This window comes from Balaenoptera musculus, chromosome 12, assembly GCF_009873245.2.
Source record: "Balaenoptera musculus isolate JJ_BM4_2016_0621 chromosome 12, mBalMus1.pri.v3, whole genome shotgun sequence".
Classification (NCBI taxonomy): domain Eukaryota; kingdom Metazoa; phylum Chordata; class Mammalia; order Artiodactyla; family Balaenopteridae; genus Balaenoptera; species Balaenoptera musculus.
The window spans coordinates 49,295,885-49,312,378 of record NC_045796.1 but is presented as its reverse complement, the minus strand read 5'-3'; the positions used below and the strand labels follow the sequence as shown (position 1 = coordinate 49,312,378).

Sequence of the window (16,494 nt, the reverse complement as noted above, 5' to 3'; positions counted from 1 at the left end):
GATCTTTGTGTCTTATTCCTGATACAGAGCTCCTATAACCGCTGGTATTTCCTGAGTGACAGGAGTATCTTTTGTTATTCATAACGAACCCCTTTTGACCATACCTGAGTTTACGCTAATAAAGTGACTCTTGGTGGGGTCTTTAGATAGCTTCAGAATGGGGGCTGGTTACCCAGGAATCAACCATATCATCAGAGGGTTGCAGCTTTCAACACCATTCCCCCCATCTCATCTTCAGGTTCAATCACCAATGGTCAATGACTTAATCAATCATGCCTCTGTAAGGAAACTTCAGTAAAAACTTGAACAATGAGGCTTTGGGGAGTTTCCTGATTAGTGATGCCATCTCAGCTCCATGGAGACAGAGGCATCTGCGCTCAGGAGCCTTCTGAAACTTGCCCTATGTATCTCTTCATCAGGCTGCTCATTTGTATCTTTTTAAATAAACTGTATTAAGTATAGCACTTTTCTGAATTCTGTAAGTTATAGCAATTTATTGAACCTGACAGGGAGCTGAGGGAGGGGTTGTGGGATTAGTTCATCCAACTAAACTGTAGTTGGATGAACAGAAGTGCAGGTGGCCCCGGGGACCCCATTTGTGGCTGGGGACAATGGGGACAATCTTATGGGGCTGATCCCTTACCTTGTGGGGTCTGCACAAACTTCAGGTAGTTAGTGTCACAACTGAATTGAACTGTAGAACCTCCAAAGTTGATGTCAGAGAATTGAGAATTTATGGTTAGAAAACTGAAACAACAGGATTTTTTTCATACTGGGTAACTCCTAATAGGGCTTTCAAAAATTGAGTCTAGTAGAAAATTTGACTGCTTTTATTTTTTCTCCTTATAAATACTGCTTTTCAAATGCTAATGAAGATATTCATAATGTCCTCCTATCTCCCCCTATTTGCAAGGGACTAGAAGGGACTAAATTAAGGACGACCTTTCCATATTAAACAGCAGTAAAATAACCAACAGCAAAATATAACATACAAATTCTTTTATGATTAACATGTCAAAAAACTGATGAAATGACTTGCCCAAAGTTCATATGTAATTTAGTTTGCAATTATTATTATAGAAAGGAAATGAGTAATTACCTTTACTTTCACTGTGATTGTGAGCCTCAGTTTGGATACTATTTCACACACCATGGTATACCATCAAACTTTTAGCCTTAAAAAATTAAACTGCTAACAGTGGTTTCAAGCTAGAATCTCCAAGAAAATGTGTACCCTTCAGACTAAATTTCATTAAAAAAACTAGTGCTTATTAACCTTTGCTAAAAATAAAATTCTGACTTGTAAAACAAATGTTGTTTTAGTTTCCGACGTTTTAGCCAGAATGGTCACACATATTAATCTTTGTGGTATTTTGACTAAAAGGTTAAGTAATCCAAGGTCTTGCAGTAAAACTAATAATCTGATTACAATTTGAAAATTCAACTCATATGATTTAAAGCAATATTAATAGCTAATCAAAATAAACTTAAACCATTCAGTCAAATTTGTATATAAATGCCTGAATTTTCTTTCAAAGGCACATCAATAAAATGTTACAAATAATTAAATTATGCAAATCTAGTAAGTTGCTCAACCATACTTTATGGTAGCTAAACAATCAAGGACCTTAAAAGTTTACCCATCTAAAAGAAAGTAAAAAGACAACTTAAGAAATAAAAGAAAGTATTTGGAAATCATATTTTATAAGGGACTTGTAACTAGAATAAACACTCTTACAACTTAACAAGAAAAAAGACAAATAACCCAGTTTTTAAATGGGCAAAGGATCTGAATTGATATTTCTACAAGAAAACATAAAAATGGCCAATAAGTACATAAAAGATGCTCAACATCAGTAGCCATCAGTGAAATGCAAATCAAAACCACAATTAAATATGACTTTACACCCACTAGGATGGCTATAATCAAAAAGTCAGACTATAAAAAGTGTTATGGAGAAATTGGAAACCTCATACACTGCTGGTGGAAATGTTAAATGCTGTGGTTGGTTTGGAAAGTGGACTGGCAGTTCTTCAAAAGGTTAAACAAAGAGTTATCATATGACCAGCAATTCCACTCCTATATATATGCCCAAGATAAATGAAAATATACATCCACACAAAAACCTGCACATAAATGCTCATAGCAGCATTATTCGTAACAGCCAAAAGGTAGTAATAACCCAAATGTTCATCAATTGATGAATGGATAAATATAGTGTGGCATCCATACAATGGAATATTTATTCAGCTATAAAAACGAATGAACTGATAAATGCTACAACATGGATGAACCTTAAAAACCTTATACTAAGTTAAAGAAGCCAGACACACAAAAAATCACACACTGTATGATTCCGTTTACATGAAATGTCTAAAATACACAAACTTACAGGAACAGAAAGGTTATTAGAGATTTTAAGGACTGATGGTGCTGGGTGGAGTGAGTAGTGACTGCTACTGGATATGGTGTTTCTTTTTAGAGTGACAGAAATGTTCTAAAACTGTGGTGATGGTTACACAACTCTGTGAATATACTCAAAAACATTGAATTGTACACTTTAAACAGGTAAACTGTATGGTATGTGAACTACATCTGAATAAAGTTTATATATATATAATTATATATATAATTGAAGTATAGTTGATTTACAATATTGTGTTACGTATATTTTTTAACCTATCCATACTCATTGTTTTCTTTAGAGGTCTCTAATGAGAAGACTTAATTTTTAATATACCATTAGAGTCAATGCATTCATTAAAATGAATTAGTGGATTTGTATCACAGAAATAAATTATGAATAAAATAAGAAATACAAACATTAGCCACTAAAACCACTTATACATCTTTATCTCCATATAATGATGCACTAAGTATAGTACTGAATCCTGAATCACATTAAGATATTTTGTCAAATTATAGAGAGATGTTCCACTTAAACTGATCATTACCAAAACAGATAAAGAAATTAAGGATCAAGAAAGAGCTGTCAATGTAAGAAAGTTTTTTTTTCAGACAATAAAAACTAAATGACAACAAAACTGAACTACTACACTGTATTTTTTTTTCTTTTTCATCTTTATTGGAGTATAATTGTTTTACAATGGTGTGTTAGTTTCTGCTTTATAACAAAGTGAATCAGCTATACATATACATATATCCCCATATCCTCCCTCTTGCGTCTCCCTCCCACCCTCTCTATCCCACCCCTCTAGGTGGTCATAAAGCACCGAGCTGATCTCCTGGTGCTATGCGGCTGCTTCCCACTAGCTATCTATTTTACATTTGGTAGTGTATGTATGTCCATGCCACTCTCTCACTTCATCCCAGCTTACCCCTCCCCCTCTCCATATCCTCTAGTCCATTCTCTAAGTCCGTGTCTTTATTCCTGTCCTGCCCCTAGGTTCTTCAGAACCATTTTTTTTTAAGATTCCATATATATGTGTTAGCATATGGTATTTGTTTTTCTCTTTCTGACTTACTTCACTCTGTATGACAGACTCTAGGTCCATCCACCTCATTACAAATAACTCAATTTCGTTTCGTTTTATGGCTGAGTAATATCCCACTGTATATATGTGCCACATCTTCTTTATCCATTCATCTGTCGATGGACACTTAGGTTGCTTCCATGTCCTGGATATTGTAAATAGAGATGCAGTGAACATTGTGGTACATGACTCTTTTTGAATTATGGTTTTCTCAGGGTATATGCCCAGTAGTGGGATTGCTGGGTCATATAGTAGTTCTATTTTTAGTTTTTAAAGGAACCTCCATACTGTTCTCCATAGTGGCTGTATCAATTTACATTCCCACCAACAGTGCAAGAGGGTTCCCTTTTCTCCACACCCTCTCCAGCATTTACTGTTTGTAGATTTTTTGATGGTGGCCATTCTCACTGGTGTGAGGTGATACCTCATTGTAGTTTTCATTTGCATTTCTCTAATGATTAATGATGTTGAGCACTCTTTCATGTGTTTGTTGGCAATCTGTATATCTTCTTTGGAGAAATGTCTATTTAGGTCTTCTACCCATTTTTGGATTGGGTTGTTTGTTTTTTTGATATTGAGCTGCATGAGCTGCTTGTAAATTTTGCAGATTAATCCTTTGCCAGTTGCTTCATTTGTAAATATTTTCTCCCATTCTGAGGGCTGTCTTTTCGTCTTGTTTATGGTTTCCTTTGCTGTGCAAAAGCTTTTAAGTTTCATTAGGTCTCATTTGTTTATTTTTGTTTTTATTTCCATTTCTCTAGGAGGTGGGTCAAAAAGGATCTTGCTGTGAGTTATGTCATAGAGTGTTCTGCCTATGTTTTCCTCTAAGAGTTTTATAGTGTCTGGTCTTACATTTAGGTCTTTAATCCATTTTGAGTTTATTTTTGTGTATGGTGTTAGGGAGTGTTCTAATTCCATTCTTTTACATGTAGCTGTCCAGTTTTCCCAGCACCACTATTGAAGAGGCTGTCTTTTCTCCATTGTATATTCTTGCCTCCTTTATCAAACATAAGGTGACCATATGTGCGTGGGTTTATCTCTGCGCTTTCTATCTTGTTCCATTGATCTATATTTCTGTTTTTGTGCCAGTACCATACTGTCTTGATTACTGTAGCTTTGTAGTATAGTCTGAAGTCCGGGAGCCTGATTCCTCCAGCTCCGTTTTTCTTTCTCAAGATTGCTTTGGCTATTTGGGGTCTTTTGTGTTTCCATACAAATTGTGAAATATTTTGTTCTAGTTCTGTGAAGAATGCCAGTGGTAGTTTGATAGGGATTGCATTGAATCTGTAGATTGCTTTGGGTAGTAGAGTCATTTTCACAATGTTGATTCTTCCAATCCAAGAACATGGTATATCTCTCCATCTGTTGGTATCATCTTTAATTTCTTTCATCAGTGTCTTATAGTTTTCTGCATACAGGTCTTTTGTCTCCTTAGGTAGGCTTATTCCTGGGTATTTTATTCTTTTTGTTGCAATGGTAAATGGGAGTGTTTCCTTAATTTCTCTTTCAGATTTTTCATCATTAGCGTATAGGAATGCAAGAGATTTCTGTGCATTAATTTTGTACCCTGCTACTTTACCAAATTCATTGATTAGCTCTAGTAGTTTTCTGGCACTACACTGTATTTAATACTTGCTCTCTCAAAAGGCAGAAGCAGCAAAGCCTTCTCCCGCTCCTCAACCCCTCCTCCCCCGAATACCCTACAACTTTTTTATATGAATTAAAGGGAAGTTTTCTTAGGACTATGTTTAGTTATTTAAGAGTACCGAACTGATATGGCCAGTCAGTGCTACTAAGCATACAACTGGTCACATGGGGGCAGAGTTTAAATTAAGCAGAGTTATAAATCATGAAAATCGGGAGTCCAAAATTTGGGGCAGAAACATATTGCCAAACCTATCTAAAACAATGCAAACCAGAGTCAGTGGAGTGACATCTTCAAAGTATTAAAAGGAAAAACTGAATTTTGTGGTTGCTTTAGAGTTTGCAGCATACATTTAAATCTAATCTACATCCACTGTCAAATAACACTATATGGACTGCACTTCACAGGTAGTACAAGTACTTTATAACAGTATTCCAAGTTTTTAATAATAGTATTCCAGATTCTTCCCTCTTTTCCCTTATAACATTGCTATCATTCATTTCACTTCTCCAAAACCTATAATTACTCAATACGTTGCTTCTATTATTATTTTGAACAGTTATCTATTATGTCAATTAAGAATAAGAAAACAAAGGTCTTATTTTACCTTCACGTGGTCTTCTCTAATGCTCTTCCTTTCTAAACATTTTACTCTACTCTCTTCTTGCTTGCATGGTTTGTGAAGAAGTCCAGTGTAATTCTTCACAATTTGAAAATGATATGCCTAAGTGTAAATTTGGTATTTATCATATTTGGTGTCTTCTGAGCTTCCTAGATTGGTGGTTTGGTGTCTGTCATTAATTCTGGAAAATTCTCAGCCCATTACTTCAAATATTTCTTTTGTTCCTTCCTCCATTTTCCTTCTGATGAGTCCATCAAAGGCATTCTTCATTTCTATTACAGTGCTTTTGATTTCTAGTATTTCCCTTTGATGCTTTCTTAGAGTTTCCATCTCTCTGCTTGCATTACCAATCTGTTTTTGTGTTATCCACTTTTCCAATTAGAGCTCTTAGTATATTAATCAGTTTAATTTTAAATTCCCAGTCTGACAATTCTAAAATCCCTGCCATATTTGACTAGGAGTTAGCCTGTATTTACTGTAGCTACAGGTATCAGAGGCTAAAATTTCCTCTAATGTCCTTATCTTTGTCTCTCCTGTTGTCTTTGAGTTTCCCAAGAAACTCCTTAAATAAAGTGCAAGCCTTGTAGTTTTTCCATCTGTAATCCTCTGTTACTATACAGGAGCCCCGTTGACGTGGTGGTAAGATATAAGGGGAAGGAAAAATGTTCTGTAATCTTATGGTTAGGTCTGAGTCTTTCAGTGGCCCTGTGTTCCTGGCTGTGGCCTTCGCAAGTGCCTCTCGGCCTTTTCTCCCCTCTTAGATGAGGCAACAAGGCTAGAGAGAGCTGGAGCTGGGTATTTCCCTTTCCCCAAGTTGGTTAGGCTCTGGTAGTTTCTCCCTTTGGGCAGGGGGAGAACAGAATGCTCTGAGCATATTTCAAAATGGTTACTATTCCACTCCCTCTGCTGGAAGCATAAAGGGATTTCCCCCCCAATCTTTGCTGTGAGAACCTGGTAGAGCTCGTAGAAGAAAAACTCATAGAAGTGTGGGACCCCTTCCCTAAAACTGAGCACCCAGGAATTTTTAACTCTCAAGCTAATCCACACTCACCTTCTGGAAGTTCATCAGTTACAGTTTAAGTTTTCCTACCAGTTCCTGGCTCCATCAGCTTCTGCTCCTGGTAAGCTGTGATTCTCTGTATTTGTCTCTCTAGTTTCCAGGATATTGGTTTGCTGTGTGACCTCAATTCTCTTATGGATCTAAGCAGAGTTATTGATTTTTAGATCGTTCAACTTTGTTCTTGTGAGGACAAGAGTGACAACTTCTAATTTTTTCATGTCTGAGTGGAAACCAGAATTCTTGTGTCCTTTTGATATGTTCCCATCACTACCTGAACACATTCTTATCTTCTGGAACAATAAGATGTTCCAGGCTCATCTTGCACATTCTCTGCCCCAGCCATGCAATCAGCTCTCTCTCAAAGGTACATTTAGTGAGAACGTTATTTAGAAATCAAGATCTGGATGTAAAGTGTGTTCATTGCTATTGCTATGGGGGTGTCAATAATTCCAGAACCTCTAAGCAAACAGAGCTAGGAAATTTATATATTTATATACATATACACACCGCTATATTGATTTCTCTTTCTTCCTTCCCTCATTTCTTTCTCTCTCTCTCTGTTTCTCTCCCACCCAATCTACCAACCTACTTATCTATCTTTCTCTCTATATAGTAAAAACTGAGTTCATACTGGTACCTCCAATTCCAACCTAATACCCCAGAGACATTATAGTTGTTCCCATTTCCATGTTTCTCTCTTGTCCAACAGTGTGAAACCTGGCTACCATTTTCCTAAATATGTTTACTTGTCTGCATAAACTTAGAAAACATAAAAAGTAGTTTTAGAATTACTAGCCACTTCCACTGAGAAAGGCATATCTACTAACTAGAATTCAGTATTTGTTTAGTGTTCTTTTCTGGGAGGAATGGGGGACGAGTCATAACATTTCCATTTGGTGAAATGCACAGGCACTGTGCCTTGATTAATTTTGACAAATATGTGTATCTTCATCAAGTTATGGAACATTTCCCATTTTCATCACCCCCAAAATTCCCTTGTGCTGCTTTTCAGTCAATCCCTACCTCCTCTGAGGCAATCACTGTTCTGATTTTTCACAACAGTTTTGTCCAGCACTTCATAAAAATGAAATCACACTGTACATATCCCTTTTGTGCCTGACTTCTCTTGTCCAGCACAGTGATTTTGATGTTCACCCATGACATCACATGTATCAGTAGTTCATTCCTTTTAATTGCTCCATAGTAACTCCTTGTATGGGTATATCTCAGTTTGTTTACCCATTTAATATATGAAACAAGAGATTCAGAGTGCCTAAAGTCACACATTTAACTGACTGAGAAGAAGTTCAAGGACCTCAGAACCCGAAGAACTCTAAGCTCCTGATTCTTAGTCTAGTGTTCTTTTCACTTTACCAAGGCACCACTTCAAACAAGTTAAAAAAAATAAAAACAAAAACTCCAGGGACATATTTTTTATCAAATGAAATTAGTGATTAAAAGGAAGTACCTATTCACAGTTAACAACATTGATGTTTCTTCCATAATCCATACTCCATCCTAATCTTTACTTCTGCCAATGCTGACTGCAAATTTATCTGGCGTTTGTCAAATAATATCTCCTATATTATTAACCTATATTCTGTCCTAAATGAAAATAATTTATATGTTCACCAATTTCTCCTATTTAATTTTATCAATTGCCAAGAGGAGTACTCTCCTAATTCTAGCATTCCTAGACAATTTTTAGCCTTCCGAGTCTCTTCTCAAATCTGTCAAATCATCCATTTCTAATCTCCTATTTAGAAAATGTACCAATCTGTCTCTCTTTAAAACATATCATAGGGACTTCCCTGGTGGTCCAGTGGTTAAGAATCCGCCTTCCAATGCAGGGGACGTGGGTTCAATCTCTGGTCAGGGAACTAAGATTCCACATGCTGCAGGGCAATTAAACCCGCGCGTCACAACTACTGAGCCCGCGCACCTCAAATAGAGAGCCCAGTGCCACAAACTGCAGAGCCCACACGCTCTGGAGTCCGCGCACCTCAACTAGAGAGCCCGCACGCTGCAACTAGAGAGAAGCCCACGCGCTGCAATGAAGAGTCCGTGCGCCTCAACTAAAGATCCCACATGCTGCAATGAAGATCTAGCATGCCGCAACTAAGACCCGACACAGCCAAAAATAAAATAAGGTACATAAAAATTAAAATAAAAATCCAACCTCTAGAAAACAAAACAAAAAAATGCTCATTTAAATAAATAAATAAATAAAACATATCATAAAAGACAGTTCTTCAACCCATAATCTTTAAGCTCCTTCTCAGACCACAATTAACTTTGTTATTCTGATTTAAGGATGAGAATTTTTCTGCACTATCAAATGCTACTACTTTCCCCTCTTGATGAAGGTCTATGGTGACACAATTCAAGGTGACCCTAAGTCATCACCGCAGACTGAAGGGCCAAACACTGAGACTGAGATTGCAATTTGGTTGGACTGTCCCACCACCTCCCCCACTGCCCCAAACATACATAACCTGCCTCTTGGCCCAATCTAGATGAATTTCCAGAAGTGGAAGTAACTGGAAGAATTTGATGTCTCTTCCTTAAAGTCTATGAAAGAATCTATTGGTCCATTATATCTGATGTAAACCCCACTGTAAGGTTCCCCCTAATAGGTTTCCAAAGCTCTCACGTATTTCAAACCAACATCCACCTCACAAGAACATGGTGAAATATAAAGTGTACCTTTAAGTGCTGAGCAGCTGAAGATACTATATTAATTTGAAATGCTCCAACAAGTCAGTGGTGTTATAATCCTAATTCTCCTAACATGAGAAAAGATTAACTTTAGACTTAATTTATCTATCACATACATGATGACCCAAGAACGGAGTCTATAACACAAATGAGGTAGATGAGATCAACTGACTTATCCTATTTCACTTATAAGCCACAATCCTCAGTTCATAAGTTATGCGAGATAAAAAGCTAATTATTAATCTGAGTGAAGAAAATGAAAAGTTTAAGATACGATCAGAGTACTGATTAGAATTCTATAACAAAACTTCCCAACTGACATTCACTAGATCAAGGACAAATGATGGCTTGATTATTAACAGTTATGGCACAAAAACAGACATATGGATCAATGGAACAGGATAGAGAGCCCAGAAATAGACACACACTACTGTCAATTAATCTTCATCAAAGGAGGCAAGAATATACAATGGGAAAAAGACAGTTTCTTCAGCAAGTGGTGCTGGGAGAGTTGGACAGCCGCATGTAAACCAATGAAGCTAGAACACACCCTCACACCATACACAAAAATAAACTCAAAATGGCTTAAAGACTTAAATATAAGACAAGACATCATAAAACTCCTAGAAGAGAACATAAGCAAAACATTCTCTGATGTAACTGTCGCAATGTTTTCTTAGGTCAGTCTCTCAAGGCAACAGAAATAAAAGCAAAAAAACCAAATGGGATCTAATCGAACTTACAAGCTTTTGTACAGCAAAGGAAACCATAAACAAAAAGACAACCTATGGAATGGGAGAAAATATATGCAAACAATGCAACGGACAAGGGCTTAAATTTCCAAAATATACAAACAGCTCACACAACTCAACAACCAAAAAATAACCCAATCAAAAAACGGGCAGAAGACCTAAATAGACATTTCTCCAAAGACACACAGATGGCCAACAGGCACATGAAAAGATGCTCAACATCGCTAATTATTAGAGAAATGCAAATCAAAACTACAATGAGGGCTTCCCTGGTGGCGCAGTGGTTGAGAATCTGCCTGCCAATGCAGGGGGCACGGGTTCAAGCCCTGGTCTGGGAAGATCCCACATGCCACGGAGCAACTAGGCCCGTGAGCCACAACTACTGAGCCTGCGCGTCTGGAGCCTGTGCTCCGCAACAAGAGAGGCTGCGACAGTGAGAGGCCCGCGCACCGCAATGAAGAGTGGCCCCCGCTTGCCACAACTAGAGAAAGCCCTCGCACAGAAACGAAGACCCAACACAGCCAAAAATAAATATAAAAATAAATAAATTAACTTTAAAAAAAAAAAAAAAAAACTACAATGAGATACAACCTCACACCAGTCAGAATGGCCATCATTAAAAAGCCTACAAATAACAAATGCTGGAGAAAAAGAACCCTCCTACATGGTTGGTGGGAATGTAAGTTGGTGCAGCCACTATGGAAAACAGTAGGGAGGTTCCTCAAGAAACTAAAAAATAGAGTTGCCATATGATCCAGCAATCCCACTCCTGGGCATATATCCAGACTAAACTATAATTCAAAAAGATACACACACCCCTATGTTCACAGCAGCACTATTCACAAAAGCCAAGACATAGAAACAACATAAATGTCCATCAACAGTTGAATGGATAGGAGATATTGTGTGTGTCACACACACAAACACACACACATACAATGGAATACTAGTTGGCCATAAAAAAAGAATGAAGTAATGCCATTTGCAGCAACATGGATGGACCTAGAGATTATCACATTAAGTGAAGAAAGTCAGAAAAAGACAAATACCATATGATATCACTAATACATGGAATCTAAAATATGACACAAATGAACTTATCTACGAAACAGAAACAGACTCGCAGACATAGAGAACAGACTTGTGGTTGCCAAGGGGGAGGGGGGTGGGGAAGGGATGGAGTGGGAGTTTGGGGTTAGCAGATGCAAACTAATATATATAGAATGGATAAACAACAAGGTCCTACTGTATAGCACAGGGAACTATATTTAATATCCTGTGATAAACCATAACGGAAAAGAATATAAAAAATGTATGTGTATATATATATATGAATCACTTTGCTGTACAGCAGAAATTAACACAACATTGTAAATCAACTATACTCCAATTAAAAAAAAAGAATGCAAGTAGAACAAAGAAACAATAATTAAAGGTATTAAATAAATTTAGAAATTGGCATATTAAAGTTACCCTTACAAAGCTCACAAAGAAAATCTCTTTTTAAAATATTTCCTGTATCTCTTAAAATATCTCTTTATCTCTAGTAATGCTATTGCCTTAAAATTTACTTTGTCTTATATTGGAATAGTAAGCTTTCTTTTGGTTAGTGTTGCATGATACATTTTTTCCATATTTTTACCTGTGCTTTATATTTAAACTTTGTATCATGTAAGGAGTATATATATGGATTTTGTTTTGTTGTATACATGCTAGCAATCTCTGTGTCTTCACTGGAGTATTTACCTCATTTACATTTAATGTATTTATTAATAAATTTAGGCATAAATCTACTAAAAAATTTTTTTAAAATATTTTCTAGCCTAGCTGTTCTAAAGAAATTAGAGGAATACACAAACAATTGACCATACATTTTTTCTGAACACCTAGTATCTAAAAGGCTTTGTATATGCATTGTAGATTTTAAAATGAATTAAATACAGTCTCTTGCCTTTAAAGAGCTAGGGACAGAGTTGGGGCACCAAGTTACATGGTAAGACATAACAGAGATAGAAACAAAGTGCTTAGGGAACCTAGAGAAAAGAGAATTTAATTAGAATGGGGGTGTGGCAAAAAAGGCTTTGTGGAAGTAATGTCTGCGTTGCACTTTAAAAGATGGGTAGGAATTTAACAGACATAGATAGGAGGAGACTGGAAAACGTAGAGCAGGAAAAAATTAAAAGGAACAATATAAGAAAGGTATGAAAATTAGAAAAGGCATAGAATATATTCAGGAAAATCCAACTATATGAGTGGGGCTGAAATATGGGTTCATGGGAAAGGGAAAGAAAAATAGGAAAAGAAAAGCCTAGAAAAGAAGATTGGAGAGAGACTGAGAAAGTCCTTAAGACACTACAAAAAAAGTTCACTGTTAGCAGTGATTCAAAGGGGATTCAAAGGATTTTGAGCTGTAGAAACCCACAAAATCTAGGTTCTTGCTATCAGATGAGCCTATGTATGAGTTAAGTTTCACTTTAACAACTGTATTGTCTTGCAGCCATCAATCTACCAACTCTCCTGTGAGAATTAGGATCAGAATAAATGCTGAGGCTGGTTAAATGCTAAAGCTTAAAGCAGGTTCAGCTGCTCAGTGGTCAACGTGATTATAGATCAAGAGGATAACCATATAATGTCACCCAAACTAGGATTTTTGACAATAAAGGGGGGCACTATTAATAACTACGTTAGGGTTAATTAGGAACATCCCAAGGAAACTGGGATGTATGGTTATCTTAGTTATAAAAACTCCCCCAATCACAGGGACTCTTTACTTTTTCTTTCTTAGATTCTCTACAGCGGGACTCTCCTGTGGAGCAGGAGGAGAATCTAGCATCTGATACTGAGATTAGTGGCTATCGCATTTAAAAGAGATAAGCACATATTAAAAATGAATAACATCAGGCTTCCCTGGTGGCGCAGTGGTTGGGAATCTGCCTGCTAGTGCGGGGGACACGGGTTCGAGCCCTGGTCTGGGAAGATCCCACATGCCGCGGAGCAACTAGGCCCGTGAGCCACAACTACTGAGCCTGCGCGTCTGGAGCCTGTGCTCCGCAACGGAGGGGGGGGACCGCGATGGTGGGGAGCCTGCGCACCGCGATGGGGGGTGGCCCCCGCTTGCCGCAGCTGGAGAGGGCCCTCGTACAGAAACAAAGACCCAACACAGCCAAAATAAAAATAAAAATAAATAAATAAAAATTTTTAAAAATGAATAACATCTATTCTTTTCATAGTAGCAGAGACTTGAAGGGTGAATAACTTCATGCAAATCTGTATAAGACTTCTTTACCTTAACTAATGATACTGTGAACAGAAAGGAACTACATACTAAACTCACAAGCACATTTAGACATAGATGGTATTTCCTGAGGTTCTGTGTTTAATTTTTACATTTGAAAACAAGTTAATTTTCAACTATACTTACCATCTCAAAGCATATTACTTTTTTGTTTTAACATACTGCAGGGGAAAAAAATCTGGTTTTATTTCTAAAATTACAGAAAGCATTTGATGGTTTGCAAAAGACTGTTATGTGGGTGGTTGCAACACTTGGCCTTTAGCCTCTTGCCAAATACCACACCACATGTGTTCTGAATCACCAGTAAACCCAGATGCCCTCATGTGAGATATCTCAAATCCAACCAGAAATTAACTAAGAGACAAAACAATCCTATGGTCTTAATTAATGAAACCGAGAACTTCTAATCTAATGTCAGGACTTTAGGAAAGAAATTTAACCTCTTTATAAATATTCATTTTGGTCAAAGTCTAAGACCTGATTAAAGAAGGTCCTAACACTGCAAAAAGAAGTCAAACTTTTTATATTTAAAAAAATGTATATAATCACCCTATGCCAAGGGTCGGCAACTTCCATAACAGGACAAATAGTAAAATTTTAGGCTTTGTGGGTCATAGTCTCTGTTGCAACTACTCAGATCCTATTGAAGCATGAAAACGGCCACAGATAACACAAAAATGAATGAGAGGGGCTGTGATCCAATAAAACTTTACTTATAAAAATAGGTGGTGGGGCTGGATTTGGATCTCAGGGCTGTAGTTTGCCAACCCCTTTTCTAGAGTATAAACTTGTTTGAATCACTAGTGCCTTGGACAGTGTCTGGTATATAATATATGCTCGGTGAATGTTTTCTGAAGAACCATGGTATTTATTAATCAAAAAACATCAGCAGGGCTTCCCTGGTGGTGTAGTGGTTGAGAATCCACCTGCCAAAGCAGGGGACATGGGTTCGAGCCCTGGTCCAGGAAGATCCCACAGGGCGCGGAGCAACTAAGCCCGTGTGCCACAGCTACTGAGCCTGCACTCTAGAGCCTGCGCGCCACAACTACTGAGCCCATGTGCCACAACTACTGAAGCCCAAACGCCTAGAGCCCGTGCTCTGCAACAAGAGAAGCCACCGCAGTGAGAAGCCCGCACATCACAACGAAGAGTAGCACCCGCTCGCCACAACTGGAGAAAGCCCATGCGAAGCAACGAACACCCAACGCAGGCAAAAATAAGTCAATCAATCAATTTATTAAAAAAAACAAAAAAAATCAGCAAAATGTCTGAGCTACCTTGGTACAAACATTGTGTTTATTGAGTATTATTTGAGACTTTAACTTCCCAGTTGGTATTTACAGGTTGATATTTCTCATGCAAGATACTTGTTTTAAAATGCTTATTAATTAAAAAATTTTACTTTTATTTAATATTAATCATGGTCATGTCACTACTGAACCCTGCTAATCCAAGATTAATATTAATTTTCTGGCTCCTAAGGGCTATTCTCATAAATAGGTAATCTGATTACATAGTATAAGGACTAGAGCTGAAAGGTCATATTAAGTTAAAGCCAGAGTTAATACCCTGGCAAAGGAGAGTCAAAGGTAAATGGAAAGAACTCTGCCGAGGAAACTGGTGTGCAAAGAAGAGAATGGAAAAAAAGACCATGCAATGAAGATCTGAAAGATTTCTCCGTATTATAATAAATCTTTTTGTTAGAGCTTCTTTGAAAGGGCTTCTGTTCTTTGCAACTAAATGATTCCTGACTAAAAAACGGATTATGCAACATTTTGGAGGAGCGCTAATACTTGAGTTGCATTTATAACAAATGAATAGACAGGACTTCCAAGTCTAGATGGAGTAATAGGGAACAGATTTACCCTCCTACCTGAAACAATGAAAAAAACAGAAAAATATATGAAACAATGGTTTTCAGACACTGGACAAAGGCTAGTACATGAGAGTAAGTCTGAGAGAAGGGAAACAAAGTGAGCTCCTTCCAATAGCTCCCTGCTTAAGAGTTTCCAGGCAGCAGAGGGAGAAGGAACCTAGGTGGAGCCCAGCAATATCCCTCAGTTGAGGAAATTGCTAGGATTTGTCTGGTAGAGTATCAGAGAGGAGAAAGTTGCAGAGAGAGAGTGGGGTTGATCTGCAGAGGGTCCCCCTCAAGTCTTTCTAGAGCAATATCACCACATTCTTGTGAGGAATCTACCCCAAGCAGGAAAAGAACTAAAAGGAGCGGAGGCAACAATTTCAGGGGCTCAGACAGTGGCAGGAATAATCTGTGTTTCATTCAGAAAGGGAATAAATCTCATACCTCACAGGACATCAGGTGGAATAATCATAAGTTATTGCCTCAGTAGTGGAGCAAAATGAGCCCTAGATAAATTTTGCTCTGGTCCCACCTAACCAAGCATACAAATAAGCACTGAAAGTGTCAAACTACTTCCAAATCACTCAACAGTGTCCCAGAATAAAACTCAAGAATATTTCTAGAAATACAAAAATATCCAGAACACAACAAGGTAAAATTCATAATGTCTGGCATCGAATAAAAAAGTATCAGGCATGAAAAGAAACAGGAAAATATGACCTATAATGAGAAGAAAAAGCAGCAATAGAAATAGGCCAAGAAATGACAGATATTAATTAGCAAAGATATCAAGACAGTTATTATAACTGTAATCCATATGTTAAGGAAAGTAGAAGAATGCTTAAACATGTTAAGCAGAGACATGGACAATATAAAAAGAACACAAATCAAAATTTTCATCTCATCAAAGATGAAAAATAAATGTTTGAGATGAAAAATACAATGGATGAATTAATAGCACATTATAAATGCCAGAATTAAAAATTAATAAACGTGAAGGCACAGCAATAGAAACTGTCCAAAATAAAGCACAAAGAAATAAGTCTGAA

General features: G+C 37.3%; 1 protein-coding gene across 4 annotated transcripts in view; it reads right to left on the bottom strand.

Annotated features, from left to right (window-relative positions):
- REV3L (REV3 like, DNA directed polymerase zeta catalytic subunit) overlaps positions 1 to 16,494 on the bottom strand; it is a 190,888-nt gene that overhangs the window by 140,314 nt on the left and 34,080 nt on the right. The window contains exon 1 of one of the 4 annotated variants that reach the window (XM_036871284.1): positions 105 to 121. The exons of the other annotated variants lie outside the window; for them this stretch is intronic. The gene's annotated coding sequence lies outside the window, so the exon portion shown is untranslated. Of the gene's footprint in view, positions 1 to 104; positions 122 to 16,494 lie in introns of those variants that run through there. 4 annotated transcript variants of the gene reach the window in all.